Below are 23436 nucleotides of genomic sequence, written 5' to 3'. Positions count from 1 at the left end.
TAATTTCTACCAGCATGCTGACTGAAAAATTCTTGGAGTTGAAGTCCATCCACCTTAAAGTTGCAGAGGTTAGGAAACTTGCTTAAAACTATGGTTTAATCATAGCAAGAAACTCAAGAGTTTTTCCTATCAGTAAGTATAGTTAAACAAACTCAAGAAACCCTTGATTGCTTTCTGGCTTGTTTCCCCCTTAACAAGTCAAATTTATAAGCCAAGAAGAATATATGGTTTATAGATCAGGCAAGGTTGCCATAATATGTTTTTTTATGGCATCCTAGCATAGAGATACCCAACCTGCCTTCCCAAGATTTGTTCTCTAAAATCTTGAATGTAGCAGCAATGAAAACATCCAAATATTGATATCAAGTCAAATTACTAATGTAGTAAGTGGTATTTAGAAAAAATCCTAAATGCATTACTAAGAAGCATACTGTTGTTTATATTTTGATATAAAGAAAATGTTTTTGTACCTTTATTTTTTGTTTGCTGGGTCTGTCCAGCACAATGCTTGAAAGCAATGTTGGACCAACTGTTGCTCAAGTTTAAGTTTGAAAAATGATGGGTTTTTTAACTAAGTATTATATAAGAATGCAGCATCCGGGTTAATTGGCATAAAATGATGATTCCCTGTTTATACATAACTTTAAGCAAACCACAGATGGAGTTTGTAGGTTTAACCCTTTTATTTCATGGAGTGATTAAGAAGGTGGCATCAGTACACTGTTTTTCATGGTTATTCCCAAACTCCTTACTTGTAAATGAAACTATTAAAAGGATTTTTAAAAAAATCAGATTTCAAGGTCTATATAGCATGATTTCTGGCAACAATATGGAAATGACTTTCCAGTGCTTCTTCCAGATTTTTTAAAAATATCTTTTTAGTCTACTCTAGGTTCTGCTATTTCCACATGGAGTTGTAGCCAAGTATCAATCATTCAACACCGCTTAGTTCTCAAGATGAACTTAAGTGCTGCTACCTATTGTAAATGGGATTAATTTTTATACAACCTCCAGAAGATCCATCTTTCCTGTTCCTGAAGGAAGCTACTTTCACATACTATAACTAATTTCTCTGGGTATTTCCTAACTGTTTTTCAGGCCCTGAAAGAATACAAAAGTCAGATTCGCTATAAAATTTTGTCATGAATTTCTCCCATAAGTACTGATATTTTCTGCTGTCTATAATAAAGATTGATTTGTTGAGGTGTTTCATCCCACAGGATTTCAGGGAGTTCTGCAAAAAAATTCATAAAGTCCCATCGGCATACATTAATAAAGAATAAAAACTGCTGCACTAGTTTGCCTAGCCTGAGAGGGCCAATAAAATCATCCTTTTGGCCATTGTATGTTTTGACTACTTTTGGCTGGGTTATCTGCACTCAACCATTGCTTTCCTTATTGAGCAATAGCACTTAGACTTATATACCGCTTCACAGTGCTTTAGAGCCCTCTTTAAATGGACTATAGAGTCATATTGCCCCCAACAATCTGGGTCCTCATTTTACTGACCTCAGAAGGATAGAAGGCTGAATAAACCTTGAGCCACTCAGAATACTATTAACCTCACCCCATTCCTAAGAGGTCTATAAGGGGCGTGCATAAGATCACAAGAGTGCCTACCGTTCCTGTCCTATTGTTTCTTTTCGTTATATCCAATTAATTTAGTTATTACATACCCATACTTATATATATACTTATATATTGTATAGTTATTTCATGCTTACGCTTATATATACTGTGTGACAAAATAAATAAATAAAAATAAAATGAATAAATAAATAAAATCAAACTCCTGGAGTGAGCAGTGAGTTAGTCTGCCGTACTGCATTTTAACCACTGCACCACCACGGCTATTTGAGCAAAATAAAAACAAATAAAAACAAAAATCTTACCAGATAAATTAGAATTGTATTTATTTATTTAGCAAATTTATCTGGCTTCCCATTTCACATAACGTGGCTGTGAACAGCGTACAAATACAGCATTGACAATTTAGTTCTTTCATATTTTGTATTCAATCAATATTCATTCAACATCTAATGTCAGGCAAAAGCCCAAAGAGAGCATTTTGAAATCCAGTCAAGTCCAATCCTTTAGTTGCTTATACCTAATGGATATAATTTTGTCAAACTAAAGTTATAAACTTCTAACTTAGACATATCCTGAGGGAGTCTAAGAGGTGGCTGTTCTGAAACTCTTCCCTACTCTCCGACTCAGCTCAGGATTATGCGGCCTCTAGATTTGGGCCTCTTTCTGAGAAAGCTCTGTGTTGCCAAAAGTCTCTCCCTCTGCTCATGTATGTACACATTCTACTCATTCTTGACCTTATCACTTATTTTGCACATACTGTAGGCTATGTACCCCATGCCATTGCATTCAATTTTTTTCTTCATTTCTTTTAACACATCCAGCTTATTTACAGTGACAAAGAAATTTATTTCAGCAATCCTTAGCCACATATCCTTGTCTGCTACCTTTCTACCAGCATTTGCATATCTTTAAAATTCTTTGTTTCCATCTTTACTAAACATTCTATCAAGGTATCCAGATTTATCTACTTCCTCTACATGTGTTGCCATCTATATATCACTTGCAATTGTTGTATCTTCTTTCTGTAAAAAAAAACCCACCATGGTCTTAAGGTACATGAATTCGAAATCAATATTCTTTATTGCATCATACAGCCTCTATAAATTCCCTAATCCTTTTCTCTCCTTAGTAGATGGTTGAGTGGTTAAGTTATAAGATTTAAGGAATTTTTAAGACTTAAGAAAATTATTCTTTTTAAATCACTCCGTCACTCATATTCTGGGTCATCTCCTTTATGAACTACTGCAATGTGCTCTATATGGGGTTACTCTAGAAGAGTATTCAGAAACTTCAGTGGGTGCAGAATGTGGCCATGCAAGCTATTTTGTACTCCTAAGGATGGCACATGTAACACTTTGCTATGGAAGCTACATTAGATAATTGTTTGCTTCTGGATCAAATATAAGGTGTTGGTTATTACTTTTAGAATAGAATAGAATAGAATAGAATAGAATAGAATAGAATAGAATAGAATAGAATAGAATAGAATAGAATAGAATAGAATAGAATATAATTTTTTATTGGCCAAGTGTGATTGGACACACAAGGAATTTGTCTTGGTGCATGTGCTCTCAGTGTACATAAAAGAAAAGATACCTTCATCAAGGTACAACATTTACAACACAAATGATGGTCAATATATCAATATAAATCATAAGGATTGCCAGCAACAAAGTTACAGTCATAAAGTCATAAGTGGAAAGAGATTGGTGATGGGAACTATGAGAAGATTAATAGTAGTGCAGATTTAGTAAATAGTTTGACAGTGTTGAGGGAATTATTGTTTAGCAGAGTGATGGCCTTCGGGGAAAAACTGTTCTTGTGTCTAGTTGTTCTGGTGTGCAATGCTCTATAACGTCGTTTTGAGGGTAGGAGTTGAAACAGTTTATGTCCTGGATGTGAGGGATCTGTAAATATTTTCACGGCCCTCTTCTTGATTTTACTACATGGCATGGGCCCAGGTTACCTAAGAAAACATCTAATCATCGTATCAGCCTATCCTACCTGTTCAGGTAGAGAAGATATGTTACAGATCCATCACTTTGACTGGTAGGATCCAGAAACTTATCTGCTGTTGCTCCCACCCTCTGGAATACTCTTCATCCAGGGGTGAGACAGGCCCTTGCTCTCCTGGCTTTTTGAAGGCATTTGAAGGTCTGGTTCTGCCAGCTGGCATGGGGATCACACTGAGCAGGAGATGATTGGTGCCTTGGCAGCCTATCTTTTACCTTTTTACCTTTTTACCTTATTTATTCTTTTATTGATGTGTATTTCATATGGTTCTAACATTTTTACATTTAATAGTACACTACCCAGAATCACTTTTGAGATTTAGATGGGCAGCATCTAAATTAGAGATAGACAAAGGTTTTGATCTTCAGATATTACTTTCATAAAGACTCACATTTTTAACTTCTATACTCTCTCTCTCCATCAATGGAATGTCTAAGTGAGGTGATTATTCTTCAAACAAATATCAGGACTCTTGACGTAAAAGTTTATGCAGCCTTTTATGCTTTTTTCCTCTAGAATAAATGTGTACTGTGTAAATGTGAAATAAGTTGAAAGCACATTATATTCATGTTTTTCCTGGTTCAATGATCATAATGCTCGCTAAGGTGTTCAACACTGCATTCATTTTTTTAAATGCAGTTAACAATCCTCTGGGTGAATAATTTTATGTGGAATCCAGATCTTGTAGTAAACAGCTTATTGGAAAGTGCATTAAAGCATATTCCAGCTAACTATTCAAATAAACTTCCTGATAGTGAAAGAGGTATTTACAATCCCTTTACGGCTCATTACTTTGTTGTGATAAAGGAACTTGTGTGTTCCAGTGATGCTGTACTATACTTTGGGAGTGAACACTTCCTGAAGAGTCACCCATGATGGGTGGGTCATAAAAGAGTGGGCAGACTAAATATGATCCTTTGGAAAGGTAATGGTAGTTCACTCCAGTATTTTTGTCAAGAAAATTAAAGGTGTGTATGCAACAGGGACTATGTCATCTTTGTATTTTGAAGAAGAGCCTGCAAGGTTGGAAGGCATATAATGAACTAGAAGAGGGTAAATAAAAATAGTCTTGGTACCTACAATGTGGTTGGATTAAAGGTGAAAAAGCAGCCAGTGCCAGATGAGGCCAAAAGCAAAAGTTCAATGTTGCAAAGATATGCATAAGATTATAATGTGGAATATAAAAGTGATGGCGCAGGGCAAACTTGATGTTATCAAAACGGATATTGCATGACTGATCATTGGGAATGTTCAGGGAATCCAAAATCTGAAATAGACTGGAATTAGTCACGTTACATCTGAGAAGCACCAGATTGTCTACTGTGGACAAGAAAATCATAGAAGACACAGAGTAACCATCAATATTAATAAAAAGAGGACAAAGTCAGTTCTCAGATACAGCATCCCAAATGACAGAATGATTTCAATAGGAGTCTAAGAGAAGGCAATCAAAATACAGAAGAAACAGAAAGGGAACAATTCTATGGCAAATTACCACACCCTGCCAATACAGGAACCACTAAAAGGATGCATAAATAATGAGAAAGTTACCAGTAAAATATGGTAATATTTGGAATAATGTAAAAATCTGACTTTAGTGTATGAAAATAAGGAGACAGATTAAAAGTTCCTCAAAGAAAAATCCATTTTTACACTAAAAACCTTTTTCCAATAACCTAAAATGGTGAATCTGCACATGAAGCTTTTATTTCTGGAATCCAAAAGGGGAAACTTTTACTAAGATAAGCATGATAAAAGACAAAGAAGGCAGTGGAGAATGATGTAAAAATGATGATGTAGAGACACCAAAGAAATTGGTACCTTTACATCATAAAGATATGGTTACTTACCAAACTTTTCTTCTGGAAAATTAAATCCTAAAAAATTGCTAATAACAATTAGCTTCCAAGATTGATGGATACCAAAGCAGGATGTGTAAGAGATGTAGTTTGAGTGTTTCTGGAAGGCTGCAAGCAGAAAACGGCGCAAGCTTTATTGATGTCAAATGCCTCAACGCATCAATGATTTACTTCTAGGAAAACATCAAATTTTGCATGGTAAGAGTTCTGTGTATACTTGCTTTCTTTTACAGCACAGTGCTTTAATGCGCTTACTATGCCTTTAAACTTTTGTGACTTATTTTACAATGTGACGTTTATTTTTCTTTTGAAGGAGGGTCCCTTTTAAAATAAGCTATCGCTTGGATCTAAAGGATCTGTATATCCTAAATCCAAACTGGTGGAGTTGCCACTGCCACTGTTTGTTTGTTTGTTTTTTTGGATGAGATCCTGTACAGTATTGAAGCTTTTCGCTGCTTCGTTTGTAGTATCACGTATTATATAATAAGAAAAGCGAGAACAAAACTCCGCGTAGGGGGAAAAAAAAACCCTGCAGTTTTTCCTCCAACGTAACTCCTTTTCTCCGTATAATTCAACAGGAAGCATTTAAATCATATATTTAAATCTGGCCCGCGACAGTCTTACCAATTGGCAAGCAATAGGAATTGCTTTCTGCCTTAATAACGTCTCTATTACGGTAAACCGATTGCCTTCAGTTGGCGTAAAAGACAACTCCCCCCCTCCGCTCCCGCTTCTGGTTGGGCCAGGTAGCAAGGAATGCCGTGACGTCACCGGGAGAGGCAGGTGTGGCCAGTCCCTCAAGGCACAAGAAAAGGTACTCCCTTTCAGTGGCCGGCCGGGATTGAGCACGCGCACTAGACAGAAAACGGACCAGAGGCAAAGGGAGGAGGGAAAGGAGCGAGAGCGAGAGCGCGCCCCGCGTGCGCGCATAAGCTCAAAGCACCAGCTCCGAAGCGGGCGCGGAGGGAAGCGTCCTGCAGTAGCTATTGAAGATAAACCAAGTTGTGCTGGAGCTGCGCTTTGAAGGGCAGCTCCGAGCGCGATAGGTGAGTGCTTTTGGTTGTTCCGTGGGCTGCAAAGGGATGAGGAAGAGGATGTTCTGGCTACCCCTTCATCCCCTGGCCCCTTGCTGGGCTGCGACGCGGCCGGTGCAGGCGGGGAGGGGGGAACTGAAGTTTTTGCTCTAGACCTTGGGAGTGGGGGGGAAGTGCTGGAGGTGTCTTTCCGCGTCCCCTCTGCCCGGGCAAAGGCTGAACTTTCGCGTGGGAAGGAAAGTTGTTGTTTTTTCCGCCCGGGTCTGCTGGCTGAGCTTTGCGGCGGGGGCGACAGCGAGCGAGGGTCCCTTGTCTCCGGACCTGGGAGACGCCGGCGGGCCAATAGGAAGCGCGGCAGCGAAGACGGGGGGTTCTCATTGGAAGGGGGAGCCGACGATTCTGTCCCTTGCCCGGCAGCTCGCGCTGCGTCCTGTCCTCGCGCTTCTCCGGAGGCTGTTGGCGGAGTCGGAACCGCTGCTGCGGCTGCCTCAGGGAAGGGACTGCAGTCCCGGCGAAGTCTTCTGCGGCTCGGCTCGGCGGGTCCTGAGCTCCTGCCGCCGCTGCTGCCGCCGCGGTGCCTTCCAACTGAAGGGGTCAAACGGGAGCGCGCAAATTAATAAGCCATGACTTTTCTTCTTCCCCCGCCAGCTTTAAGCACTGCTAGGGCTTAAGAGCAAAGTTGGCAAGGATGTCACCGCTGGTCAAAGGGCTCCTTGGATTGATCTCTATTGCGCTTGCGCGAAACCGCCAAGTATGTGGAAAGCGACCTGGCCGGGTGTTGCAGCTTTTAAAAAGAGAGAAAAGCAACCCCCTAATCCACCAATGAACGAGCGCCCTAACCCGTGCCTTATTTTCAGAGTTGACATACATTAGTGGATGTGATGTGGCCACTGAGCTTAGAAGGCCCCTTTCACTTCTTCCTTTCTCTTCCTAAATGGCAGAAAGGTCCCAAGAGGAGGAAGGGGAAGCCAAGCGATGCCCTCAGTTGCCAAGAAGTGGTTCAGATCTCATCCTTCTTTTGGACCTCCCTTAAAGCTTTTATTTATTTATCCTGTAAAGCACATCTGTCCAACTTAGATATGCTAAAAATGCATATGGCTTATTAACTGGTTCTTTCTCGAGTACTATTGGTCATTCGCTTAAAATATTCTCATGGCTTTATCAAGAAAGGCTGAAAGAGGGTCTCAATTTGGATCCGAGAAAGAAAAGTTGAGTTCAAAAGTTCCTTTCTGTGTAAAGCAGGGGTGAAACCTAGCAGGTTCTGACAGGTTCTGGAGAACCAGTAGCAGAAATTTTGAGCTGTTCAGAGAACCGGCAAATACCACCTCTGGCTGGCCCCAGAGTGGGGTGGGAATTAAGATTTTGCAATGTCCTTCCCCCAGGAGTGGGGAGGGAATAGGGATTTTGCAGTATCCATCTCCTGGAGTGGGGTGGGAATGGAGATTTTGCAGTATCCTTTTCCTGCCATGCCCACCAAGCCACACCCACCACGCCCAAGCCACGCCCAAGCCACACCCACAGAACCGATAGTAAAAAAAATTGGATTTCACCACTGGTGTAAAGTATTTTTTTTCCTTGGCTGCTACAAAGAGAAATTATGATCTGAGTATAAAACATTTATCTGTTAGAATCAGTATGCAAAATAATAAAATATCTTCATTGAGTTTAGTGGCAATACTAAACAATTTCTAGGTATAATTTCTAGCAAATTTAGAATTGGTTGTCCCTGGTGACAAATGTAAAGAATGAAAGCTCTATGATTCTGGTCCTGTAACTTCTCTCCCCCCTCCCCTTTTGCTGATGACCTTAATAAAGATTCTGGACAATTTGGTCTCCTCCTTAGCAGCTTTATCTTAGAAAGTTTCTGAGTTAGAAAGTGCTGCTGCGAATAAAGATAATTTCCATGTTCCCCATACTATTCTTGCATCAAATTATGTACACTGAGAGCATATGAACCAAGACAAATTCCTTGTGTGTCCAATCACACTTGGCCAATAAAAAATTCTATTCTATTCTATTCTAAATTGCTTCTGTGCAGCTTCCTTTCACCTAGGCTAATTAGGATCAGGTTTATTCATCACAGTGACAGCCAGGACAGGGTTTGTATTGAACCTGGTTATAATTAACTGATATTTTATCTCTTCCATCCATGCATTTAAATATGCAGAAAAGCTCAAAGGAACACAGCAGAATTTTAGAACCAAGAATGGAATTTCTAAAGATTGTAGAAGAAAGAGACAATTTCAAGGTGACTTGCTTAGGGCTGTAAACCAAGCTTATGAACCAAACTGTAAGATGAACTGCTTTGTGGCTATGGATGATTGTGTGATTAAAACAAGTGACTTGGATATGCTTACTTGCTTTTAGTTAAGAGAAGTTGTCAGATATGCAGATTTCTGGCTTTCTGAAAAATGTCAGGTTGCACTCTGCACATCCAATGAAATGCCCTGCAATGAAGTGTGTGCGAGAGAAAGATTGGGGAGGTCAGGTGCCACTTTGAGTTTTGATTACCAAACTGAGGTAGTATTTCTGACCAGTGGGAAACTATTTTCCCTATAGTTCCAAAAGAAATACTGCAAAATTATTTTTGAAAGGTTTGTCTGGAAAAGTAGTTGAGTTGCAAGATAATTGTCTTGGCTTACAAAGACTTCTGCAATTGCAGGGTACTGTGGGGGGAAATAAATTTGGATTGGAGAAGCCCTTGTATGTCTTATACATTAATGTTAATTTGCAAATTTAAACATCCAGTCATATAGTATGAAGTCCTTTTGATGTAAAAATGTATAATTCTCTAGAATTTCAATATAGTTTTCAGTCTTAACAATGTTCAATATTCTAATGTCTTTCCAACATTTTTTCATTGAAAAAAAATCAACTTTAATAATAATACACCTGAAGAACCACTTGAATAGTATCTGCATTGACAAAATCACTTGGTCAGTTTTAAAAGGCTTGGAACAGCTTACATCTTGCTACATCCTCTAACACAGTGGTTCCCAACCTTTTCTTGTTTGAGGCACAACCTTTTCTTGTTTGAGGCACCCTTGGAAAGCCTTTCAAAAGTTCCCGGCACCCTTATAAGGAAATAGATATTTAAAATCTCCGTAGCTCAAAAGTTCCCGGCACCCTCAAAAGATCTCACGGCACCCCTTAGTGCCGCGGCACACTGGTTGGGAACCACTGCTCTAACATCATCAAATAACATTTGCCTATTCCAGATCCTTGGGCTCAGGACTCAATAGGTGGATAAAAATGCCAAATCCTGTCTAAACATTTGACTGACTGTGCACTCAGTCGTATTTGTGACACATCAGTTGACTGAGTTTCATGTTTAATAAATAAAAGAGAATAATAATAATAATAATAATAATAATAATAATAATAATAATAATAATAATAATAATAATAGAAAAAGAGGTAGCCTTGTAACCAACTAGCTGGAAGTAAGGATAAAAAATTAATGTAAATTTTAAATTAAAAATTTATAGATCTCTTAAAAAGCAAGTGAGTTTTTGTTCACAAGTAAAGACAGACTTCTCTTTTCTCATTTTACTGCAAAAGTCTGTAAAAGTACTTCGGTAGCTTAATGTTTGAGTTCTTCATAGTTTATTTATTTATTTATTTTTATTTATTTATTTATTATTCAAATTTATATACCGCCCTATCTCCCAAAGGACTCAGGGCGGTTCACAGGCATATAAAACATCAATATACAAATTAAAATAATCATTAAAAAACTTATTCTAATGCCCAATTATTAAAATGGAAACATAAATATTAAAACCAATTTAAAACCCCTATAAATTTAAAATCTAAGCCAGTCCTGCACAGATGAATAAATGTGTCTTGAGCTCGCGATGGAAGGTTCGGAGGTCCGGAAGTTGACGGAGTCCTGGGGGGAGTTCGTTCCAGAGGGCGGGAGCCCCCACAGAGAAGGCCCTTCCCCTGGGCGTCGCCAGACGACACTGCCTAGCTGACGGCACCCTGAGGAGTCCCTCTCTGTGAGAGTGCACGGGTCGGTGAGAGGTATCTGGTCGCAGTAGGCGGTCCCGTAGATAACCCGGCCCTATGCCATGGAGCGCTTTGAAGGTGGTCACCAAAACCTTGAAGCGCACCCGGAAGGCCACAGGTAGCCAGTGCAGCCTGCGCAGGATGGGTGTTATGCGGGAGCCACGAGGGGCTCCATCTATAACCCGCGCAGCCGCATTCTGGACTAACTGCAGCCTCCGGATGCCCTTCAAGGGGAGCCCCATGTAGAGAGCGTTGCAGTAATCCAGGCGAGACGTCACGAGAGCGTGAGTGACCGTGCACAGGGCATCTGCCTGATTTAGTTAATGACTGGATTCCTAAATTATATTACACCATATTTGGGTGTTCATGTTGATTTGCAATCTAGTTATTGCAATATATAAACCATAGCATATTATAGTGTATAAATGAGGAAGGTTGGTCTTCACTAACTAACCTATTTTTATCCGTTCTGGAAGGGGATATTGTCTTTGATTTTTTTTGTCCTATATTATTTATAGTATCAGTATAGTACACGGAAGCGACTGGAAACATTTTAGTGATAGAAACATGTAGACTAATGGAATTGATTTAAAAGAATTACAAAAGAAACTGGTAACATCTGTTTCAGTGCTCAAGTTTAAGGAACTTAATATTTCTACCATATTTAGGAAGATATGGTCTACTTGAATCAGTTTATATACTTCCTGACAATTCAGGTATTATTCTTTGAACATGGGGGATAGTCTGTGAATTTTGAAACTTCTAAAAAGATTAAAAGATCAGAAATCATTGAAGCCCAATTATTAATTGTATCCTTAGTAACTAAGCTGCAATTGGTCTCTGGATACTATGGATCCCATAAGACACTAGTAAGTATCAGAAGGGTTCAGTATGTGATTTTTATTTTGCTGACTGTGGAATTCTGGGAGTTGATGTCCACACATGATTGAAAAATCATGTGTCTTAGAATGTTAGTAGCTTGCAAAACAAAAAACTTATTCAGATATGCTTAAAACACATCTTGAACTGTTTGCCTCTTTCTTGTAGGATTAAAATGTAATAAATAAGGCATTTTGCTAGTAGGTCAGCTGTTTAAATGTAATGACTTCTATCAAATGATTGTGCCTTTTGACTGGTAGTTTGATTAGGCAGCTTTGGAAAAATGCTTAGTTCTTTGAGTACTTGTACTTCCTTTTGTTTCTATTTATATAAAATCCTGCTGGCAGAGATACAAGAACCAGAAGGGGCACTCACTTTGAATCTGATATCATTGTTTTGAATGACTTCTTGAGGCTCACTAAGAAGTTAAAGAATTAGAAATGATTTTTAAACCCTATTAGCTTAAACACCTAATCACACTTTGAAGACAGGAAACACAATAACCTCTGGATTTCATCAGTTTATTCAAAACAGTAAGTGCCCTGCTTCAGAATGCTGGCATCTAAAATGCCACTAAGTTAAACATTTTCAGGCACAACTTGTAAATTCTTAACAGTAACTTTATTGTTGATTAGGCATATTAAAATACAGGATATAAAACACAGAATGTTAATATGAAAAATAGAATAAAAACAGATTAAAAAATGCAAATCATATTTATATATCACCTGCTAAAATTAACTCCAATCAGGCCCACATTTTCAGATCTCAGCTGCTTTATTCAAATAAAGGGCTACGTTATATGTTATTTTTGAATTAGAGTAGAATAGAGTAGCGTGGAGTAGAATACAATAGAATAGAATAGAATTCTTTTATTGGCCAAGTGTGATTGGACACACAAGAAATTTGTCTTGGTGCATACACTCTCAGTGTACATAAAAGAAAATAGAATAGAATTTTTTATTTTTATTGGCCAAGTGTGATTGGACACACAAAGAATTTGTCTTGGTGTATATGCTCTCAGTGTACATAAAAGAAAAGATACATTCATCAAGAATCATAAAGTACAACACTTAATGATAGTCATAGGGTACAAATAAACAACTAGGAAACAATATCAATATAAATCATAAGGATACAAGCAACAAAGATACAGTCATACAGTCATAAGTGGAAGGAGGTGGGTGGTGGGAATGATGAGAAGATTAATAGTAGTGCAGATTTAGTAAATAGTTTGACAGTGTTGAGGGAATTATTTGTTTAGCAGAGTGATGGCGTTCAGGAAGAAACTGTTCTTGTATCTAGTTGTTCTGGTGTACAGTGCTTTATAGCGTTGTTTTGAGGGTAGGAGTTGAAACAGTTTATGTCCATGATGCGAAGGGTCTTTAAATATTTTCACAGCCCTCTTTTTGACTTGTGCAGTATACAGGTCCTCAATGGAAGGCAGGTTGGTAGCAATTGTTTTTTCCGCAGTTCTAATTATCCTCTGAAGTCTGTGTCTGTCTTGTTGGGTTGCAGAACCAAACCAGACAGTTATAGAGGTGCAGATGACAGATTCAATAATTCCTCTGTAGAATTGTATTAACAGCTCCTTGGGCAGTTTGAGCTTTCTGAGTTGGCACAGAAAGAACATTCTTTGCTTTTTTGATGACGTTTTTGATGTTAGTTGTCCATTTTAGATCTTGCGATATGGTAGAACCTAGAAATTTGAAGGTTTCTACTGTTGATATTGTGTCTATTATTGTGAGAGGTGAAAGTATGGAAGGGTTTCTCCTAAAGTCTACCACCATTTCTACAGTTTTGAGTGTTCCAGATTGTTCCGGTCGCATCACAAGGCTAGTCATTCAACCTCACGTCTATATGCGGATTCATCATCGTCTCGAATGAGACTGATCACTGTTGTGTCATCTGCGAACTTCACTTGTTTAACAGATGGATCGTTAGAGATGCAGTCATAAAAAAATTATGATCATGTATAAAATAAGTTTTAATGTAACGATCCCAAGTGGTTGTTTATCTAATGTGCAGTCCAAGTATCTCTCTCTCTTATACAATTGTAAATTTGTCATTAAAATCAGGTTACTTTATATATTTTAATCTTATTAAAATATGCAGGTATTGAGGAAGAAATTGTGTTAAAATTAATATCAACATTGCTGTCATTTCAGTGTCTCATGTTTGGTTGGTATTTGTACTACATGAGAAGTGTTGCATTCAGATTGTAGGGTAAAGAATGAAACTTAATTCTGATTAAAAAGGCTTTTTTATAATTCTATTTTTATCTATTATTTTTAACAATGATTAAAGAATCGCTTTTAGTAAGATGGCCTATATAATTTTGAATAATATAAATAAATTATCCAGTTAATGCTTATTTATAAACTGTGTATTTCTTGAATTTAGTCAAACATCATGCCCTGTAATTTGCTTAGTCATGAGTTATTTAGTAAAGCCCATTGGCTGAACTCAAACAACACACTTCAAACATGCAGCATTCATGGTTTGCAAACCAGAATTGATGATTCATACAGCAAGCCAGTTCAAAAGAAAACAACTGCATTTTGGCTTTTCATGATGTGCATGCTAGCCACACACAAGCTGATCTTCAGCTCATATTAATTGTGGAAAACCATGTACAAACTGTGGTTCTAAAATGACCAGATTAGAAACAGACCCAAATGTGAGTAATGCTCAACAAAACCAATACGTTTTGGTTGAACATATGATTGCTGCTGTGTTTTATTGGGTTTTTGCTGAAATATGATGAAAAATATATTGCATGTCCTCACTATAAAGAGCAAATTATTTGTAGTTGGAATTTCATTGTTTTGATTTTTTATTTGTTTCAAAGGAAGGAAGCAAGCAAATCTTGACAAGGCTTTGTTCTAGATCTTCAAAATGTTTGTGGAGAAATCTTTGTGTAACTATTTCAGACTCTCTCACTTCTTATGGTGTTGATATCAATTGTTGAACAATCCAGTAATATGCAGGCTCCGGCAATTTATCATTGTTTGCATTTATCCAGGAAACAATGTCATATATACCACAGGTGATATTTCTTAAGCAACATAGAAGAGAGTTTGATTTAGATAAAACTGACAAAATATGAATAATTTCTCACTGTGTTACTTCTCTATCCAGTTCATTTAAACTGGCGATTTTTCAAAATCACTGAATTTTGTGTTGGTTTTAAATTGGGATTAGTAAATGAGGACTCTTTTGTATGGCTGCTGTTTTCAGTCCTGCTATCTCGCAACTGATTTAATTTAACCTATTATAGCCCTTGCTATCACCATATTCAAACTTCAGATCTTGTGTGTAAAACAGTTGCCCCTCCAGCAAACTGGTAGGGGATGGCAAGAATGCCGGCCAGCACCCAGCCTTTTCCTGTCTTTGCACTTAGCTTTCCATGTGATGGAATTTGTTTCTGTGATTATTTCAAATAAATAAAACAATCCTGTTTGAGAAACAAGACCAAAATTGTCTTTCTACTTAGTTTAGTAACATTGATGGGGTAGCTCTGAAGCATCAGCTTTAACAGAACGGCAGAGATGGAAGGTGAAATGCAAGAAGAATTTGCAGCAATGGGAAAAAGGTTGTCACTAATTACAGAATTGTTTTTCCAGCCACTTCTTCTGTGTGGTAGTTGAGATGGTTTCTTCAAAAGAAACGGTTCTTCTTTTGAAGAACAGTGATGATGTGGGTGCAGAGAGATGCAGCTCAGGCATAAAAGCAAACACGGTATCATTTTATGGAAGTTGCTTGAATTAAAGAAAATATGATTGAGAAGCAGGAATCTCTTCATTTCAAAATGTTGCAAATGAATGGCAGACTCAGGCAACATGCTAAATTGATCATCTGCCGAACTTTTCATTCTCTACTCAAGATTATTTAGACCAGCATTTTCCCTTAATTTAGTAAACTTGTCTGTGTTTTCTTTTACGTCCTAATAGATGTAAAAGCTGCCCATGCCAGCTTTTGAATGACAGTATTGTCTTCCTTTTCCTGTCCTTAGCAGCTTAAAACATTTTTTTCATTCAACATTTTTATAAACATTCTGAAACTAATTAAAAAGGTTAATTAAAATGTTAAATCTATTGAGAGCATTATTAATAAAACAACATAAAGGAATGTATCCCTAATCTTCCTTATTTTTTCCACCTTTTTCATGTGGTAGCCCAAAAACTGATTTCTGAATTTTTTTTTAATTCTATGGTTCTTTCTATAATGACATTTGATTTTCTTGCAGACTAGATGATTGAGAATCCTCCATAGACATTTTCTTGACTTGCTTTCTTTTTGTTCACAAATATAACATAACATAACATAACATCAGAGTTGGAAGGGACCTTGGAGGCCTTCTAGTCCAACCCCCTGCCCAGGCAGGAAACCCTACACCATCTCAGTCAGATGGTTATCCAACATTTTCTTAAAAATTTCCAGTGTTGGAGCATTCACAACTTCTTCAGGCAAGTCGTTCCACTTATTAATTGTTCTAACTGTCAGGAAATTTCTCCTTAGTTCTAAGTTGCTTCTTTCTTTGACCAGTTTCCACCCATTGCTTCTTGTTCTACCCTCAGGTGCTTTGGTGAACAGCCTGACTCCCTCTTCTTTGTGGCAGCCCCTAAGATATTGGAACACAGCTATCATGTCTCCCCTAGTCCTTCTTTTTGTTAAACTAGACATATCCAGTTCCTGCAACCGTGCTTCATATGTTTTATCCTCCAGTCCCCTAATCATCTTTGTTGCTCTTCTCTGCACTCTTTCTAGAGTCTCAACATCTTTTTTACATCGTGGCGACCAAAACTGGATGCAATATTCCAAGTGTGGCCTTACCAAGGCATTATAAAGTGGCACTAACACTTCACGTGATCTTGATTCTATGAATGAATTAGAAAATCATTTTTCACTTGAAGGAAAATAGTATTTTTATCACTAAAGTTCGAATGTATTTTCTTCTTCATTCACCACTAAATTTTTCTAATTTCATCATATTTCTGCTTTAATTTACGTTGTCCTGCATCTTACTGAAGTTTCTAAAATGTTGTCAATCAACTATGGACAGATTTACATTCTTCGTTATTCATCCAGTATCAAATAATACTCATATCAAATGTGTGTACAGCATATCAGAAACATATTTTCAAAAAGATAGAAAAGGTTAGATTAAAATATTGGATCAAATTTTTAAAGTTTTAAGGACTCGTTTAGCAAATAACTGTCAAAACTGTATATTGGATTGTTCCCAGTTTACTAGAAAACATTGCTATAAAGGTTTATGAAATCATTCTTCAAATAAGTTGATCTCTACTGTATGTAACATCTTAGAAAGTGTTTATGTTATCAATACGCTCATACTAAGGTGTGTTGAATAAGGACAGATTACTCTGTAAGCTCTTGCATGTGATGGCTTTATTATTATAATTCCTACATTCAAACAATATCTCTTTAATTGCTATATACCATTTTACTGAAATCAGGAATTTTGTTCATATATAGATATGTTGAAGTTTCACTCAAATGGAACTGTCTACTGTAACCTAAGGACAGTACAGTTCAATATGCCTGAAAATCAATGTACAGGTAATCCTCGAGCAGTTGTTTAGTGACTGAATTTACCTGAAAGGGGGAACTTATGATTTAGAGTTCCAGAGTTCCAACAGTCCCAGTACTTGCCATCATGGCCATATTTATGGGCATTTGTAGTATCACTCAATCACATGACTGCTTTTTACGATGGTTTTGTCAAAAACCAGCATTTAATTACGGTTTTCAGCAAAACCTTTCCATAGCAAACAATGGGTTTGATTAATGACTGCCATAAAAACATTGAATAATTGGATTGGTAATGTGCACAATGTACAACCATTATGAATTGCAGCTATAATGGGCAGGCTCCACTATGGTCATACTCGAAGACTACCTGTATCTATCTATACATGGTCTATATTTATTGCATTTATTTTGACCAACATTTATATTGTATGAAGCTTCATAGAATCAGTAATAAATCCTGTTACAAAGTTAGTTATTAATTGCCAAACACTACTTTCAAATTCAGTTATTTTTTTATATCCATACTTAATTGGAATTATTACAATTAATTATTTCCATTTCCTCAATGAATTACTATTTCACATATAGGTAATGCTTTGATCTGAAATAGCATTGTGAAGTTTTAATGTTTTATATTTTGATTGCTTAATAAAAGTGGTATATATTAAAGCAGAGATTAAAAAATCAACATATTTAGAGAGAGATGTGAGAACTTTTATGTCTTAAGATTGGTCATTCAAGTTTTACTTATTACATTAAGAACTCCATGACCCTTCTTCTTCCCAATCAGATAATATGATACAAACACACCAGCATTTTACTTTGTTCAATATATTTATAGTTATAGGTTTTATCTACTCTTTGGAGGTTTATCTGTGAGAAAAAAATAGATTTTATCGAGATCTTTTTTCCAATTACAGGTAGTCCTCAACTTACGACTGCAATTGAGCCAAAAATTAATGTTGTTAAGTGAAAACTTTGTTAAGTGAATTTGTCTCATTTTATGACATTCCTTGCCACATTTGAAAGTGAATTTTATTTATTTATTATTTACACTGTACACCGCCCTGAGTCCTTCGGGAGAAGGGCGGTATAAAAGTTTAAATAAATAAATAAATAAATAAATAAATTTATTTTTCGTATTTTTATACCGCCCTTCTCCGAAGACTCAGGGCGGTGTACAGCAAAAATAAAACATAAATATCGAAAAAATTTAAAATACAATAAACAATTAAGAATCTGATTCAATAAGCTGAAGAATCAAAAATTTATAGGTAAAAATTAATAAAATAGAATTAATTCCCTTAAAACCCCATTAAAACACTTAATTAAAAACTGTATCGTTAGGCCAGCCCTGCTTGGTGAAAAAAGAAGGTTTTGAGCTCGCGCTTAAAGATCCGAAGATCAGGGAGAAGACGTAGCCCCACAGGTAGTTCATTCCACAGGGCCGGAGCTCCCACAGAGAACGCTCTCCCCATGGGGGTCACCAGCCGACATTGTCTGGCCGATGGCACCCTGAGGAGGCCCTGTCTGTGGGAGCGCACAGGTCGATGGGAGGTTACTGGCGGCAGTAGGCGGTCCCGTAAATATCCCGGTCCCATGCCATGGAGCGCTTTAAAGGTGATAACCAGGACCTTGAATCACACCCGGAAGACCACCAGCAACAATGCAGCCTGCGCAGGAGAGGTGTTACATGGGAGCTACGAGAAGCTCCCTCAATCCCCTGTGCGGCCGCATTCTGTACCAGTTGGAGCCTCCTGGTGCTCTTCAAGGGGAACCCCATGTAGAGAGCATTGCAGTAATCCAGACGGGAAGTAACGAGGGCATGAGTAACTGTGCGTAACGAGTCCCGATCCAGGAAAGGGCACAATTGGCGAATCAGGCGAACCTGATAAAAAGCTCCCCTGGCGACGGCCATCAGATGGTTTTCTACAGACAGCCGTGCATCCAGGAGAACGCCTAAATTGCACACCGATTCCCTGGGGGCCAATGATTCGCCCCCCACAGTCAGAGAGGGAGTTAAGTTACTGTGACGGGATGCCGGTATCCACAGCCACTCTGTCTTGGATGGGTTGAGTCGGAGTCTGTTCGTCCCCCTCCAGACCCGAACGGCCTCAAGGCACTGGGTCATCACATCAACGGCTTCATTGGGGTGGTTCGGGGTGGAGATGTACAGCTGAGTGTCGTCAGCGTACAGTTGACAACTCACCCCGAAACCACGGATGATCTCTCCCAGCGGCTTCATGTAGATGTTGAACAGAAGAGGCAAGAGGATCGACCCCTGCGGAACCCCACAAGTGAGTTGCCTAGCAGTCGACCTCTGCCCCCCTGTCAACACCATCTGCGAACGGTCGGAGAGGTAGGAGGAGAACCACCAAAAAACGGTGCCCCCTACTCCCAAACCCTCCAACCGTCGCAGCAAGATACCATGGTCGATGGTATCAAAAACCTCTGACAGATCCAACAGGACAAGGACAGAGGAACAACCCCTGTCCCGTGCCCTCCAGAGATCATCAACCAACGCGACCATTGTTAAATGAATCACTGCAGTTGTTAAATGAATCACTGCAGTTGTTAAATTAGTAACATGGTTGTTAAATGAACCTCGGTTCCCAATGAGTTTGCTTGTCAGAATGTCGCAAAATGACTCCTGAACACTGTAAACATCATAAATATGAGTCAGTTGTTAAGCATCTGAATGTTAATTACATGACCATTGGTCATAAATGTGAAAAATGGTCATAAGTCACTATTTTCAGTGCCATTGTAACTTTGAACGGTCACTAAATGAACTGCTGTAAGTCAAGGACTACCTGTAGTGAGCAATAGATAGCTACAAAGTTGAATTAGAAGATTGCTGTCCCATCTTCTTTGCATGGCAATTTTAAAACTGCAGATTTTTTTAAAAACAGAAAATAATAACCAATATCCTTGAATCTAGATATCTATGATTTCATTGTAACTGTTCCTATGTCCCTATCCCATATTTAAAATTTTTAATTTATGCTACTGATGTTCATGATAAAGCATTCTGCTATAGGCCTTTATTATATTGCTTGAAATACTTCTTGAGGTATTTCTTCTCTATTCCTATGTACATGCATTGATGTTGATTATAGCTCCAAGTGCTGTAATGTAAAGACAGTCGGTAGTTATCAACATGGCTATTTGCTAAAGCTGAATTGAACTGATTATGGCTAAGTGTACGTTGTAGCTGTTTGACATATGAAATTAAACACCTGCACACTTATCTGCAGTGCTGGTGGTACTCAGAGTAAAAATTGCATGAGACTTTTTACAGTATAATTAAATAAAGTTAGACTAAGCATATTGGTGGGAGAGTGAGAGATTCTGTAGAGGTCATTCAGTAATACCCGTAGAAGTTATATTTAGGTCTTGTGTATAACAGAGTCCAGCTAGAGTAAAGCTGCTATTAATATAGTTAAGTTATTTATATGCAACGTTCTGTAGTAAGAAGATAGTAATATTGCTTCTCCCAGTCCCTTAGACACTGATTCAAGAATCACTGGAATTATTCCTTTGCCACCAGTACTTGCCACTACTATTATGGTTATTTATGAATCTGAACAGTCAGGCTAAACAGTAAAATACAACTTGTTTAGCAAGCTTTCTACAGCCTTGCAAAATGAAATTCTGCTTGCTGGCTTGCTAAGAAAAACACTGTTCACATAGATTGTTTGTATGAAGAATAAACGAAGCTTAGTGAATTAAGGACCTAATACACTGTTTCTCAATCTTAACAACCTTAATTTCTGTGGACTCCAACTCCCAGAATTCCCCAGCCAGCATACTTAAGGTTGCTAAGATTGAGAAACACTGACCTAATATTTTGGAAATATATAAAGTAGTTGTGGCTATTTTACTCAGATACAATATATGTGTAAAATAGGCATGAGAAGGTTTCAGATATAGTCTAATGTTCTTGGACAATCTAAAATTTACCAGTCAGAGACTGGTACAAACAGATATGGCTGAAATTAAATAATGCTGAGCCAAGAATCTGTTCTGAATATTAGAATTAAATGTTCAAAGTCTTTAAGTAGTAAAGCCTGATGGCTGCTCTTATTAAATTAACAAGACTTGTTTACTCCCAATTAGTTACCACAAACTATATCATGACCTATATTAAATGATATCCTAAATTTGCTAAATTTGGAAAAGACTGTTGGGTTATAATATTTATTAAACGTATATAGTTCCCACCTAACTGTTGAAGTAACACTCTAGAGTATTGTAAGTAAAGGGATCTGCACATGGAATCTGGGGCAAATCTTTCTATGAAAAAGACTAGTTTTCCTCTGACCCACATCTGAAATCTATGAGACATGAGTGGTATTAGAATAATAATAATTAGAATAATAAACAACAAACAGAAATAGAGATCTCTATTTTTATGTGACCCATCAGTATATGTAGCTCATTAATGAACTGACACCATATTTTAGGGAGATAGCAAGTTGGAATGAGAACTATATTGCTAATATAGTGCTCCCTGACCTCCGGACCTTTCGCCGCGAGCTTAAGACCTACTTATTTGTCCGCGCGGGACTGGCATAGAATTTTTAGATGTTTTATGGGTTTTATGGGTTTTAATTTTTAATTAGTTTTTTGGGTTTTAAATGTATTTTAAATTTTGGGCCAAATTTAATGTTTTTTAGCTATTGTTTTATTTGTATTGTGTGTTTTAATTGTTGTTTTTATATGGCTGTTCACCGCCCTGAGTCCTTCAGGAGAAGGGCGGTATACAAATTAAATTATTATTATTATTATTATTATTATTATTATTATTATTATTATTATTATTATTATTATTATTACTATTATTATTATTATTATTATTATTATTATTATTATTATTATTATTATTATTATTATTATTATTATTATTATTATTATTATTATAATAATACATAGTCTACAAATGCCTGAAAATTGTCATAGAAGAGGGAATAGATTTGCTCTCTACTCCTCAAAAGGGCAGGACCAGAACAAATGAGTTAAAATTAAAGGAACAAGATTTGGGTTAGTCTCAAGAGGACCATGTTAACTGTACAAACTGTCAGACCCTAAAGGCGCTTTTACAGCTGGAAGCGTTCAAGTAGGGGTTGGATGGTCATCCATGAAAGATGTTGTAATCGGCCATAACTGAGCAGAGGATTTAATTAGATGACCTTTAAGGCAGTGGTGGGGTTCAATTTTTTTCTCTACTGGCTTGGTGGGTGTGGCTTGGTGGGGAGGTCATGTGAGTGGGTGTGGCCAACTTGATATCACTCACGGCAAGGTGGGGTGGCACCACCCCACCAAGCCATGGCCACAGAACCGGAGAAAAGTTTGGCCAAGTCTTCTAGCATTTAACCTGGCTGCTTCTCACCACCTTCTCATGTTTACTCTGTGTGTATGAGCACAAGAAGGGCTCATACAAACAGAGCAAATATGAGAAGGAGGCGAGAAGCAGCCACGTTGAATGCTGCAGCAGAGAGAAGCTGAACTTCACAGCGGAGTTGCTCCCTTTATGGTTCCCCCCCCCCCGGGCACCCTTTCCCCCAGGGGTTGAAGTACCTCAAAGGGACAGACTGCAGCAGCTGCCTTCTGAGCATCTCCACTGTGAATGCAGGGAGAAAAGTTCAGATTCTCTCTGCTGCAGCATTTAACTTGGCTGCTTCTCGCTTCCTTCTCATGTCTGCTCTGTGTGTATGAGCCTGAGAAGGAGGTGAGAAGCAGCCACATTGAATGCTGTGGTAGAAAGAAGCCAAACTTTTCTCCCTCCCTTCACGGCGGAGCTGCTCAGAAGGCAGCTGAAAATGACTGCCGGTGGCTGGAGACTTCTTGGCGTGAAAGGTGGCTGACTGTTGCCATATCCCTTCCAAGCGATATGGCAGGTGCGAAGGTAGGTGAGTGAAGTGGAGGGCGAACTGGCAGTGGGCGGTGGCTCTGGGGCAAGATCAGAGCCAGGGAATGGCACATTCCCCGACCTGGCTGAGGTGAGTGGTGAGTGGGTGGCAGTTCCGGGGCAAGGCTAGAGCCGGGGAATGGCACATTCCCTGACCCAGCCGAGGCAGGTGACAGCTCCGGGACCTCGGGTAATGGCGCATCCCTGGACAGTGGCTCTGACCCAAGGCAAAGGGTGAGCAGGTGGCATGTATTGCTTACCTTTGGTGAGATGAGCAGAGCAGGAGAGGCGACTGGCGAGGCAAGTAGCTAGGCTGCATGGTGAAGCGAAGGCAACATATCTAGGGCTGGGATGGGCGGAGGGAGCGTTGAGTGGGTGGGCAAGTGAACAGTGACTGGGTGACCGGGTGGGGATGGGGCCAGCCAGAGGTTGCTACTGGTTCGGCGACCCAGGCCAAATTTCCCCTACAAACTGGCTGAATACCACATCTGCTTTAAGATATCTTACAAATTCTATGATTCTGTAATTCTAATAACGACCTGATGTGTAAAGATATGTTAAGGAATACCTGATTAAATAAGAA

The 23436-nt window shown here is 38.4% G+C and overlaps 1 protein-coding gene across 3 annotated transcripts in view; it reads left to right on the top strand.

The window, feature by feature from the left end:
• The first annotated feature begins 6295 nt into the window (after positions 1-6295).
• The window catches only part of MTUS1 (microtubule associated scaffold protein 1), a 130760-nt gene continuing 113619 nt past the window's right edge, over positions 6296-23436 (top strand). For 2 of the 3 annotated variants that reach the window (XM_058192597.1, XM_058192596.1), the window contains exon 1: positions 6296-6508. The gene's annotated coding sequence lies outside the window, so the exon portion shown is untranslated. The remainder of the gene's footprint in view (positions 6509-23436) is intronic. The other variant, XM_058192595.1, reaches the window with a different exon arrangement.

Source organism: Ahaetulla prasina, chromosome 8 (genome assembly GCF_028640845.1).
Source record: "Ahaetulla prasina isolate Xishuangbanna chromosome 8, ASM2864084v1, whole genome shotgun sequence".
Lineage (NCBI taxonomy): Eukaryota > Metazoa > Chordata > Lepidosauria > Squamata > Colubridae > Ahaetulla > Ahaetulla prasina.
The sequence above is the reverse complement of the archived record's forward strand: the minus strand, read 5'-3'. Positions and strand labels throughout refer to the sequence as shown.